Source organism: Bufo gargarizans, chromosome 4, assembly GCF_014858855.1.
Source record: "Bufo gargarizans isolate SCDJY-AF-19 chromosome 4, ASM1485885v1, whole genome shotgun sequence".
Classification (NCBI taxonomy): domain Eukaryota; kingdom Metazoa; phylum Chordata; class Amphibia; order Anura; family Bufonidae; genus Bufo; species Bufo gargarizans.
In genome coordinates, this window is record NC_058083.1 from 249,022,906 (window position 1) to 249,037,513 (window position 14,608).

Genomic DNA, 14,608 nt, shown 5'->3' on the forward strand with positions numbered 1-14,608 from the left:
CATTGTTGAGTGACAAATGCTCATCTTTTGCGCTACAAAATTACATTTTCGGCCTACACTGCATTTAGTACAGTACGAATGGTGAGGCCAGAACAACTACAGACTATAGTAGATTGGGGGATCTAACAGTGGCAACAGTTCCTTCACATTGTCTCCCACCCAGTCCCCTGCTGAAAGATCAGAGTTGGCACCTACAGCCCATGGCCATTTATCCTTAAACTCACCCCCTTGCAAATCAGGCAAGCAGTCTGAGCCCCAAGTTATGCAGCAGTCTGTTATGATTTTTGATGACTCTGCTGGCAGGGTTTCCGTGGGCCATCCAATAGCCCTGCACCAGAAGTGGAAGAGATTCAGTGCACTGATGCCCAACCACATATTTTTCACGATGAGGACATGGGAGGACCACCGTAGCACGTCTCTGATGATGACAAAACACAGGTGCCAACTGCTGTGGCTTTCTGCAATCTGCAGACTAAAAAGGAGGGCAGGGGTAAAGAGTGGGTGGAAGATGATGTGGAGGATGTTGAGGTACTAAACCCCACATGGAATCAAGTTCATGCAAGTGACCTGTCTAGTTCGGAGTAAGAGGCAGTGGTCGCACAGAGGCACCACCACAGCAAAAGAGGTAGCAGGGTGCAAAGCTTCTGTTACATTCTTGGGTGACATTTTACCATTTTTGCCGTGAATAAACCCCTGCTCTGCATAGGTGACAGGGACATAAATTTCTAAAAATTGTGTGTTACATTGTCAGGTGACATTTTACCAATTTTGCAGTATACAAACCCCTGCTCTGGATAGGTGACAGGGACCTAATTTTTGTAAAATCATCTGGTGGGTGACATTAACCCAGTTTTGCCGTGAATAAACTCCTGCTCTTCATAGTTGACAGGGACCGAAATTTTTTAAAATCGTCTGTTCTATTGGTGGGTGACATTAACCCATTTTTGCAGATGAAAAACTCCTGCTCTGCATAATTGACAGGGACTTAAATTTCTAAAATTCATCTTTAATTGACGCGCCCCCCCTCCTTTCATTCGATCCTCCCACTTTAACAACTTGTCCCACATTTCCGCTCGATCACATTTCAGCCATTGACCTACCTTGGATGTGGTATCTCTTTCTCACGTTCCCTCTCCGGCGTGGAACCCTGATTCGCTGCTAACCGTGATCAACATGGTAGGTGCAGAAAAGAACATCGAAAGTTGATAGAGAAGATATCCATTTGGATCGTGGATGTCACAGGGACGTGCGATCAGGCAGAAGTTATCTAGAATCAACAAAGTGGCAGCAGGGCCTCTCCTGTCTAGTGTTTCCAAATCCAAAATACCCCAGTGACATTCCCTGTAATGTTTTATTAATCATTCAAATAACATGGCATCTTAAGAGTCCTGTATTGTTATTTATCGTCACTACCTCCTCGAGTCGGGAGTGGGTAATTTCCACACGCCCCCTCCTTTACCCATGATCAACATGGTAGGTGCAGAAAAGAACATAGAAAGTTGATAGAGATATTCAATTGGATCGTGGATGTCACAGGGACGTGCAACATGGTTGAGCAGTATGTGTGCACACGCCTACACGTACTGACTGATGGTTCTGCCCCTTCAACTTCTGAGTGTCCAAATTGGGCACATGGCCTGAGCTTGCCCATTACGCCTTGGAGGTGCTGGCCTGCCCTGCAGCCAGTGTATTGTCTGAGCTGTTTGTTTAGCATGGCTGGAGGGTATTATCACAGGTTATATTTCCCAATGTTTTGGGGTGTACCCTATTTTAAACAAAAAAAAAAAAAAACTCAAACAAAAAAACTGTGTTGGCTACCTCCTCCTCCTCCTCCACCGCTGCTTCCACCTACACTGCCACATCCACTGCCTCCTCAACCTCCTACCCCATATGGACCTACTCCTCCTAGATCAAGATTATTATTTTTTATTTTTACGTATTTTATGTTATTTGAAGTCATTTCCCTATCCACATTTGTTGGCAGAGCACCTGCCATGCTCTTAACCACTTAACCACATTTTGCTGCCATTTTCAGCCCTCTAGCCCTTTCCATGACTTTTTTAGAGCCATTTTAGCGCTCCAAAGTTCGGGTCCCCATTGACTTCAATGGGGTTCGGGGTCAAGTTCGGGCCCCGAACTCAAACTTTTTTGTCAAGTTCGGCCGAACTCCCTCTAGACACTTCAGCTATGCTCTAGTCACAAATCAAAGCTCTGTCATAATGGAACTGAGATAAAAGAAGCCAGGAAGCAAGGAGTTAGGAAAATAAATAGCAAGTGAGCTTCTCTTATGGATAGTCATTTTAACAATATAAAATAATTTTATACAAATATTACCAGATTAATTTTTATGTATTTATTCAAAGAATAAACCAATGATCACCAATAATTAGGCTCAATGTTCAAATTTAAAGTTTTCTTTTATTTAAGTAGTTAAGCGTTATTGTCCTAGTGTTCCTATAAATCAATATCAGTCCTACTACAAATATATTTCTCATAGCAAGTAATTGACAATAATTCTATCCTTTATCTAAATAGCAAAATGCAATTTCCTCTTTTGTCTCTAGTATTACATTCAACTTGTAATTATTTCCAACATGTAACCTGATTACTTTTCATTCATTCAATAGCTCATGTTTATGTATTGTTTTTATGATATTTTGTTATTATGTTCTTATTCTGCAAAGTTTCTGTCAGCTATTTTTCCTTCCAAAAAATGTAATTCTGTTACCTTTGTACTCTCTGCTTTGTACTCTCCCCTGCTGTCCTATCTCAACGTTTCCACCTTGAGATGGAACTAAATGCCAGGCCTGGGTGGCTGGGCTTCCAGATTTAGCCAAGCAATCTCCTATACTCCCGAGTTACAGAAGCTAGCTTGTTCTGATATGCTATTTGTTGTTGCTGCTATTCACTTTGGAAACAGCAGAGCGCCATCCATCTGGGACTGCCACTTGGGGTACTTTCACACTAGCGTTTTTCTTTTCCGGCATAGTGTTCTGTCCTAGGGGCTCTATGCCGGAAAATAACTGATCAGTTTTATCCCCATGTATTCTGAATAGAGAGCAATCCGTTCAGGATACATCAGAATGTCATCAGTTCAGTCTTTTTGACAGTTCAGGACGGAGATAATACCGCAGCATGCTGCGGTTTTATCCTCAGCCCAAAAACTTGAACACTTGCCTAAGTGCCGGATTATATATATATAAGTTAACTGTCTAATGTAATACAACAAAGCACAGAGCACAGCAATGATAATGCTGTCTCTTTCACTTATCTTTTTTTAGCCAAGTATTGGGGCATACTATTAATCTCTTTTTTCATGTTGCATGTATTTTGCTCAACTGGGTTTGCTCTCGACGCACCATCACTCTATTCATGTGTACTTGCAATCACCCTTTTTGATAAGTGTTTTGTGGCACATTTTTTGTTTTGGGCTTTTCACTTGGTTCTTTTCCCTTTTTCATATTTTTTTTCTCATCCAATTGGATCTGATTCTCATCCAATTGGATCTGATGTCCATTGGATCTGTTGTCTTATCTTTTTCTATTCATGCGCTTATTTTTGCTCTTTTACTTTCTTTAATTTATTCAGTTGACTTATTATAATGTATTTATGGGTAACTATTATTACTTCTGCATTATGCTGTTATATTATTTATTATTACTGTTTTTGTCCTCAGTTTTATAATCATACCATTCTTAATGTATACACTACTAGCATAATCATATCATGTCATCCACCATGCATCCGTTAAATTAATTATATACTATCTTCTATAATCATGTCTTATTTATGTATCTTATCGAACTATTTACTATGAGTCCATGCTATTCGGTTGTTATATTTATATAGTTGCCCTTTCATAGTTGGTCCAGTTGCCCTCATCTAATAGGGCTGCGGCGGCATGCCTGTTCCACTGCGCATGCGCCGTTGTGTGATGTCACGTCCTTCACTCCGTGACGATGCGGATGGCGCACTAAGCGCGCGTCCCGCCTCTTCTGGACCGGGGGAGTGGCACACACATGCTGGCGTTATGGCAGGGATACATGTGCCATATAATGAGCGCTGCCCGTTAATAGTCCACCCACAGGTGAGAAGGGATTGTGCACAGGTGCACCTATCCTATGCGTGGATTCATTGCGTTTAGATATTTGGGCCAATCCATGAACATCTCAGTTATTTGCCCCATGTTACCTATATATACACCCAGTGTCGACACCATTGAAGCCACTTCCCTTGCGAAAGCAGTACGCAAAATGCGCATCAGGGAGTGCACTGGTGGTGTCTGGATAGTTTGAGGTCAAAATTGTGGTCAGAATACATTGCAATATTGCCTTCACTGGTTGCTGGTGACTCATATCAGTCTCACCTAGCTTTTGCTTTTTTTATACTTTATGACCATATATCCTCTGTGTGCCATATTGCGGCGCCAGTGGTATACACTGTTAAGGTGTATATATTTTCTTCCCTGTTTTTCATTGACTAAATCAGTGACTACATCATTGTTTATGAATATACGGATCCTTTTTATCAACTTCTGCTGCTGACCGCACTTTGCATTTGCAATTTATTTCATGACCCACCGGTCATGCACCACTAGCCCCAGTGCTTTTTTAAATTGTGTTTTTAATCTTGTGTCATGTCAACCATGAGTAGAGATGTCCCGAACTATTAGTCGGCGAATAGTTCCCGGCGAACATAGCTTGTTTGCGTTCGCCGCTGCGTGAGAACATATGCGATGTTCGGTCCGCCTCCTATACATCATCATTGAGCAAACTTTGACCCTGTACCTCACAGTCAGCAGACACATTCCAGCCAATCAGCATACCCTCCCTCCCAGACCCTCCGACAGCATCCATCCTAGATTAATTCTGAAGCTGCAGTGTCACAAAGTTGTAATCGCAATGCGATTAATACAGGTTATATTAATCGCATTGCAATTACAACTTAGAGCTGGGTTCCTATTGGTTCCTAATGGTTATATTGATAGAATATAACGAAGATTGAGAATATAGTGCTATATTCGTTGTCAATTCTAGCAATACAACCATTAGGAACTCAGATCTAAGTTGTAATCACAATGTGAATAATGCAGGTTATATTAATCGCATTGTGAATTCAAGTTAGCGAATGCAAGCTAAGTTCCTAATGGTTGTATTGCTAGAATTGACGACTATAACGAATATAGCACTATATTCTCAATCTTCATTATATTCTAGCAATAAAACCATTAGGAACCCAGCAGCTCTAAGTTGAATTCACAATGCGATTAAAATAACATGCATTAATCGACTCCATGCTAGAATGTACTGTCGGATTTGAGAAAGTTGAAATCGCAATGCGAATAATTCAAGTTCTATAAGTTGCGATTTCAACTTACCACACTCTGCGTCAACTACGTAATTTTCCATGGGAGTTTTGCCATGGATCCCCCTCCGGCATGCCACAGTCCAGGTGTTAGTCCCCTTGAAACAACTTTTCCATCATTATTGTGGCCACAAAGAGTACCTGTGGGTTTTCAAATTCGCCTTCCTATTGATGTCTATTGCGGTTCGCCCGGTTCGCACGTTCGCGAGCATTTGCGGAAACTTGCGTTCGCTGTTGAAGTGGTGTCCGAGATCCCCAAGGGCCAAGCCAAGTAATTGTAAGTTTTCATGTGAAATATGTTTATGTTATACACATATAGCATACACTGTGCCACACAATATACAGTATACCGCTACACTGTGTAGTCTGTTCCATAATCACCATTGTTTTGTGGCGGCGGACAGAAAATAACCTGGAAGTGCACCCCTCCCGAGACCAGGCTCTGGATCCGCCACTGCACAGCTCATGCATTATTATACTTTGTGATAATGAATATGCCCCTCCCCTTCATTACATTCTCAGAAACAAGCAGAGCATGGATGTCAATAAAATTATGCCCCCCCTGGAAAAATTTCTGCGGACGCCCATGGTGAGAAGTACACAAACAGGTTGCCTAAGAGACCCAGCCTGAGGCTGGATCTTCTCGGCACGCGTAGAAGGCAGGTCCCTTCTGCACGGCATCGGGCTGTCTTGTCACGCATCAAGTCCCCGCCACAGCAGCGTGGGGACTCGATGCGCTGCTTCCCCCGCCGCAAACCACTTCTATGTTTAATGTGACTGTAAAAATTATTGACTCTATGAAACTAATACGTTTTTTATTTTCCTTTTCAGACCGTTGAAATCACGACTTGTAAGGATTAAGACCGCTGAAGAAGGCCCTGACAGGCCGAAACGTCCAGTCGCCATACTGATTTGTACATGCCTGCTCTATATACCCTGTAATTGCACTGGATCATGATGATCATATGATGATACAAGATTAAAATCTAACAAGCAAAGAAAAATACTGTGTGCTGCAATTTTCTACTACTTGATTACGACTAAAAAAGTCCTTGCTGACACCAGCAATCACGGTGTGCGGTACTCAAAATTTAACAGAGCAAACCACTTCTATATCTCGGTCAGCCCGGACCACTGCATTGCCGGCGGATACAGCAGGGGCCCGGCTACCAGGGACTGCTGGACCTCTGCAGTGATCGGGTGCGCACCGCGCCGGTGCCCGCCCGATCATTCCTCTGTGCATGTACGGCGGAATGCATTCTGGCAATGCATCCCCCGCTGTATATGCACGGCGTTCTGCGTTAAGGGGTTAACAGGTACCAGTACTTTGACTCAGGCCTCATGCACACGACTGTGTGTATTTTGCAGTCCGCAAAAAATACGGATGACATTCGTGTGCATTCCGTATTTTGCGGAACGGAACAGCTGGCACTAATAGAACAGTACTATCCTTGTCCATAATGCGGAAAATAATAGGAAATGTTCTTTTTTTTGCAGAACGGAATTACGGACATACGGAAATGGAATGCACACGGAGTACCTTCTGTTTCTTTTTGCAGACCTATTGAAATGAATGGTTCCATATACAGTTAACAAAAAAATTGAACGGACACAGAATGAAAATACGTTTGTGTGCATGAGACCTAATACTTTGCTTTTCTCTGGTAGCCTCCTCATCTGTAGGGATCATATGTTGGTTCTGTGTAGTAATTTATTCTATATCTGTTATATAGTTTTCATGTAAAACATTTCTAGAATTCAATTTTTCAATATAGTAGTATTTGATGTTCTTGTTATTCACTAGAGATAGAATTTTTCAAAAGTTCGATTCGGCTGATTCTCCGAATTTTACAAAAAGGGCTTTACAACATATAACTGCACCGCTGAACGACATATAGATTTTACTTTAGCCACTATTACACGCCATAAAAGGCTTTAGAACATATAACTGCACCGCTGAACGGCAAATATATTTTACTTTGCCACTAATACATGCCACAGAAAGCTTTAGAACACATAACTACACCGCTGAACGGCAAATATATTTTTCTTTTGCCACTAATATATGGCAAAAAGGGCTTTACAACACATAACTGTACCACTGAACGGCAAATATATTTTACTTTTGCCACAAATACACATCACATAAGGCTTTTGAAAATGTAACTGCACAGCTGAATGGCAAATATGTTTTCTTTTGCCACTAATACACGGCAAAAAGGGCTTTACAACAAATGATTGCACCGCTAAACGGCAAATATGTTTTTCTTTTGCCACTAATACAAGGCAAAAAGGGCTTTACAACAAATAACTGCACCGCTGAACAACAAATATATTTTAGTTTTTCCACTAATACACCGACAGAATGCTTTTGAACATATAACTGCACCACTGAACGGCAAATATATATTTTTTTGTGCCACTAATACACGGCAAAAAGGGCTTTACAACATATAACTGCACCGCTGAATGGCAAATATATTTTTTTGGGCACCACTAATACACAGCAAAAAGGGCTTTACAACAAATAAGTGCACTGCTGAATGGCAAATATATATAGTTTTTGGTGCCACAACAAATATATTTTACTTGCCACTAATACACACCACAGAAGGCTTTAGAACATATAACTGCACCGCTGAACGGCAAATATGTTTTTTCTTTGCCACTAATACACTGCAAAAAGGGCTTTACAACAAATAACTGCACCGCTGAACGGTAAATATATTTTTCTTTTGCCACCAATACATGGCAAAAAACGGCTTTACAACAAATAACTGCACCACTGAACAGCAAATATATTTTCATTTTGCCACTAATACAGGCCACAGAAGGCTTTAGAACATATAACTGCACCCCTGGAATGGCAAATATATATATTTTTGGTGCCACTAATACACAGCAAAAAGGGCTTTACAACATATAACTGCACCGCTGAATGGCAAATATATATTTTTTGGTGCCACTAATACACAGGAAAAAGGGCTTTACAACAAATAACTGCACTGCTGAATGGCAATTATTAATTTTTTGGTGCCACTAATACATGGCAAAAAGGGCTTTACAACATATAACTGCACAGCTGAACGGCAAATATTTTTTTCTTTTGCCACTAATAAAAGACAGAAAGGGCTGTAATTTTTGCACTTCACCACACAACGGCTAATAAGCCCTTTTTTCCCACTAATACAAGCCCAAAAATGCTTTACAACATGTAACTGCACCACACAAGAGCAAATAAGACATATAAATATTTCCTTGTAATAAATCCTGTTAATGGCTGTAACACCCCAATATCAAGAGCGGTTTGCTGGAATTACAGAGCTGTATAATGGCAATTTGGGTGCCCAGTCAGTGCAGCAAGGTGTAATTGGATTGTTCCTATTACCCAGGCTGTAACCTCCCCTACTGAACCCTGTTCAACATAAATGTTGTGGAATGATTCCTCCCTATCCTTTCCCTACACCTTGAATAATCTTTCCCTGCACTTGTAAATCGTTTTTCAAGCACAATAAAGTTTTTTCTAGCACTGTCCCTAGTGCCTGCTGACATTTCTCCCTGCACTAAGTACACTGGTAAATAGCATAATCCAAGATGGCTGAGGCTATTTATAGGGCTGTGACATCACAGGGCTGGCTGGCTGCTGATTGGCTGCATGCATGGCATTATAGGTGATCCCGCCTTCCCAGAGATCGTATCTCTATGTCCTCACACGTGCAGCATATTTTAAAAAATGCGATTCGTTGCCATGAAGCATGAGGAAATTTGACTTCGGGCCAAATCTAATTTTTCCTGAAATTCGGATCAAATTCCACTTTTTCAGCTTCGATTCGCTCATCTCTACTTACAATGTATATGACATTCAGAAGAATATTTTTATATCACATCTCATATATGTAAAATAAAAAGTTAATTATATTTCCAAACATATAGGTGCAGTGAGTCAAATAAATAGAACTTAGTGTAACATATTTTTCTTTATGGTTTCTTGCCAATGAAGCAGAAACAGTAGTCTACTAAGTAAAAATATAAGCTGCTTAGTGGACATGCTAATTATTTTTGGTTTCAGCTAAAGCTTCCTGTGAACTCACATCATTGATTTAAATGTATGTTATATTTAGAAGACTCAAATCTACAAACACCAATGAAAGTTTTCACATTCTGGAATTATTATCTTGAATTATATTTTAAAACAAACTGACTTTTCAAAAATACAGTTTTTCTTAATTGAAAAATAATTCAAGATATAGATGTGCTTTCTTGAATTATTTTACAGCAGAGGAAACATGGCTCTTTCACTGATTCAGTATGGACTGCAACATTTGTCTTTTGGGATGTTTTTTAGGTCCATCTATGTTATAATATGTATGATTGATATCCAGCTTATTTTTAGAAAATGAAAGGCATTTTCTTATGTTGGTGAATGTGGTTGGACAATTCTTAAAGGTGATGGACACCCGCAGGGCAATATTTTTAATGATTACATTTTACTCATTTTGGGTTAAAATCATGTTTTCATAATTTTCTGAGTTACAGGGGTTAAAAATCAGTTTGTTTGCAGAGTATCACTTCTGAGTCTCGTCAACTGGCGGCACATATAAAGTTCTATATCTGATCTCCTGACCTCATAAGCACTCATTATACAGGTGAAACTCAAATAATTTGAACATCGTGCGAGATATTTCAAGCCTTTATTTGTTATAATGGCTTACAGCTTATAAATCCCATAGAGAATCTATGGGGCATTGCCAAGAGAAAGATGATAGACATGAAACTGAACAATGCAGAAGAGCTGAAGGCTGCTATTGAAGCTTCCTGGTCTTCTGTAACACATCAGCAGTGCCATAGGCTGATGGCATTCATGCCACGCTGCATTGAGGCAGTAATTGATGGAAATGGGGCCCAAACCAAGTACTTAGTACATATGCATGATTATACTTTTCAGAGGTCCTACATTTTTCTATTTAACATCCTTTTTTTATTGATTTCATATAATATTCTAATTTTCTGAGATTGTGAATTTGGGGTTTTCATAAACTGTAAGCCATAATCATCCAAAATATAACAAATAAAGGCTTGAAATATCTCGCTTTGCATGTAATGAGTCTATCTCATATATTAGTTTCACCTTTTAAGTTACATTACTAAAATAAATGAACTTTTGCACAATATTCTGATTTTTTGAGTTTCACCTGTAGCTAAACTCTATCTAAACAGATAAGAATATGACTTAAGTGATTGTTTAAGTGTCTGGAATATTATTTTGTTTTGCTGAGGATTAAAAAACAATTAAAAAAAGTTTTGTTTTGCCAACAATGTGTAATATGCAATTGTAAAAAAACAAAGGTGTCCATAGACTTTAACTTATCACTGTACTTTGAAAAATCTTTTGATATGTCATAGAGACATATCAAAAGTTTTGATTGCTGAGATCCCCACCGGTCCCTAGAATGAGATTAAAGAAGTGCTTGCATATTGCATTTTCCCCTCTCTTCTCGCTGAAGTAGACGCTGGAATGAAGATGAGCCCATAGTCCTCCTTTTGAACCATCTTCTTCAGTAAGGATAGAGAGTGGACTATGTGATTAGAGTTGAGCGGACACCTGGATGTTCGGGTTCGCCAGGTTCGGCCGAACTTGAAAAAAAGATTTGTCAATGGGGACCCGAACGTTTGAGCACTAAAATGGCTGTAAAAATGTCATGGAAAGAGCTAGAAAGTTGCAAAAGGCAGCAGGTACTGTTCCACCATGTTGTTCAAATGCTGCCTCCTGCTAACACGCTCCATATCAGCAGTTGAGGCCGGTTGTTGCGGCGAGGTGACAAAGCTTTTCCACATGTCGGCCATGCTAACCCTGCCTTCTGAGGTGCTGGCGCTGACACAGCTGCATTGGCGACCTCTTCCTCCTCCCCTGCCTTTGCCTTGTGCTTCCACTGGTCCCCCGGCATCAGTCGGGAATGGTCTCAGAAGCACATCTACCAGCGTGCGCCTCTAGTCGCGCATCTTCCGATCACGCTCCAGTGAGAGAATTAAGGACAGCACATTGTCTTTGTAATGGGGATCCAGCAGGGTGGCCACCCAGTAGTCAGCACACGTTAAAATGTGGGCAACTCTGCTGTCGTTGCACAGGCACTCCAGCATGTAGTCGCTCATGTGTGCCAGGCTGCCCAGAGGTAAGGACAAGCTGTCCTCTGTGGGAGGCGTATCGTCTGCGTCCTCCATATGCCACCAGCCACGCACCAGTGATGGGCCCGAGCTGCATTGGATGCCACCCCGCTGTGAACATGCTTCATCCCCATCCTCCTCCTCATCCTCCTCGTCCTCCAGTAGTGGGCCCTGGCTGGCCAAATTTGAACCTGGCCTCTACTGTTGCAAAAATCCTCTTTCTGAGCCACTTCTAAAAGACTGTCCTGAAAGTGTTAGAGATGACCCCTCTTCCTCCTCCTCGTTCTGGGCCACATCCTCTTCCATCATCGTCCTGTGTTAGAGATGACCCCTCTTCCTCCTCCTCGTTCTGGGCCACATCCTCTTCCATCATCGTCCTGTGCAGGCCGAACCAGCCACTAGCCAGTGGACACAATACAGTATGTGTGGGGGCCTGACACACACGGGCTTGCAAATGTGATTAGATCACAGTTAAATTTTAAATAGATGTTTTTTTTCTGAAAGGTATTTGGGCGAATGACACCCTGTAAGGGTATGAGTGCAGGCCGAACCAGCCGCTAGCCAGTGGACACAATACAGTATGTGTGGGGGCCTGACACGCACGGGGTTGCAAATGTGATTAGATCAGAGTTAAATTTTAAATAGATGTTTTTTTTCTGAAAGGTATTTGGGTGAATGACACCCTGTAACGGTATGAGTGCAGGCCGAACCAGCCACTAGCCAGTAGACACAATACAGTATGTGTGGGGGCCTGACACGCACGGGGTTGCAAATGTGATTAGATCACAGTTAAATTTTAAATAGAATTTTTTTTTCTGAAAGGTATTTGGGCAAATGACACCCTGTAACGGTATGAGTGCAGGCCGAACCAGCCACTAGCCAGTGGACACAATACAGTATGTGTGGGCCTGACACACACGGGCTTGCAAATGTGATTATATCACAGTTAAATTTTAAATATAATTTTTTTTCTGAAAGGTATTTGGGCGAATGACACCCTGTAACGGTATGAGTGCAGGCCGATCCAGCCACTAGCCAGTGGACACAATACCGTATGTGTGGGGGCCTGACACACACGGGCTTGCAAATGTGATTAGATCACAGTTAAATTTTAAATATAATTTTTTTTCTGAAAGGTATTTGGGCGAATGACACCCTGTAACGGTATGAGTGCAGGCCGATCCAGCCACTAGCCAGTGGACACAATACAGTATGTGTGGGGGCCTGACACACACGGGCTTGCAAATGTGATTAGATCACAGTTAAATTTTAAATAGATGTTTTTTTTCTGAAAGGTATTTGGGCGAATGACACCCTGTAACGGTATGAGTGCAGGCCGATCTAGCCACTAGCCAGTGGACACAATACAGTATGTGTGGGGGCCTGACACACATGGGCTTGCAAATGTGATTAGATTCACAGTTAAATTTTAAATATAATTTTTTTTTCTGAAAGGTATTTGGGCGAATGACACCCTGTAACGATATGAGTGCAGGCCGAACTAGCCACTAGCCAGTGGACACAATACAGTATGTGTGGGGGCCTGACACACACGGGCTTGCAAATGTGATTAGATCACTGAAAAATATTAAATAGAATTTTCTTTTATCTGCAAGGTATTTTCTGTCACACCCTGTATGAATGGTTTGCACTGTGCACACAGTGCTGTCTATGACTGAGGCTGCAGCTTCTCACACACGGGCAGCCAGGCAACTGCAATATATATATAAAAAAAAAAAAAAGCAGATGTACCAGCCCTGAAAGGGGCTTTTTGGGGTGCTGTCTGGATGCTGTTCTTACAGCAGATGAGTCTGTGGACACAGAACAATGCCCTTACTAAGCTTTCCCTATTGAATCAGCAGCAGCTACACTCTGCCCTCCTCTCTCTGTGAATGCAGATTCCGAATGAATCTAAAATGGATGCTGTCCTGAAGGTGGGAGGGAGGTTCTGCTGCTGATTGGCTGGAATGTGTCTGCTGACTGTGAGGTAGAGGGTCAAAGTTTACTCAATGATGATGTATAGGGGGCGGACCGAACATCGCATATGTTCGCCTGCAGCGGCGAATGCGAACAAGCTATGTTCGCCGGGAACTATTCGCCGGCGAATAGTTCGGGACATCACTACTTACAGAGATCGCATTGACATTTGGCAGATGGGCCCAAATATTTTGTACAAAATGTCTTTGCTAAGAATCTAAAATTTGAAAAAAAAGTGTAGCATTCACACCAGAACATTTTCTATTACTATGGCATTATTGTACTTTATTTGGTTTGCAGAGTGCTGTTGCATTGTTTTTTTCACAACAATCACATGCGCATTGGGATGTGCCGACTAACCCCCTTTTTGTACTGGAGTTGTGGCTGACTCCATTTAGTCTTGCACCCCTGACCAGTCTGTCTGCTCCATAGTCTGATTTTAATTAGTGTAAGTATAAAGCTTTAGCCTGCTCTCTCTGTACTCACTGGAAGCCTTTTGGCACCAGGATAGGTATAGATGGACTGTCATTCATTCATTGGAAGCCGTCTGGCACCAGGAGAGGTATAGAGTGGGCTCAGCATGCATGTTGGTACATGCATCCCCTAAATTTAATGGAGGCCATTTGGGCACCAAAACTGATAAAAAGCAGAGTGGACCCAGCATGCATGTGGAAGCTGCACTCCCTGAATTTTATAGTGGCCATTATGGCACATAACAGGTAGTATTTAGTGTTAGGTTCCCGTCTTATAGATATCACCTTGACGTGTGGCAGACGGGCTCAAATAATTTTGTACAAAATGTATTTGCCAAGAATCTCAAATTTACAAAATAAGCGCAGCATTAGCACCAGGCCATTCTCTATTACTCTGGCATTATTGTACTTTATTTGGTTTGCAGAGTGCGGTTGCATTGTGATTTTACATATATAGATATCTCATCTCTCATTCCTCAGGTGGAGAGGACGAGCAAATTGGTGCAATACCAGAAGGTCCTTGTTGAAAAATTGCTCCACAAATTTCCATCTGACGACGCAGAGGCAGGGCAACCACTCTCCAAGGCCTGGGACAGTTTGATGACACCCCGCCAGCACCCTCACCCTGATGC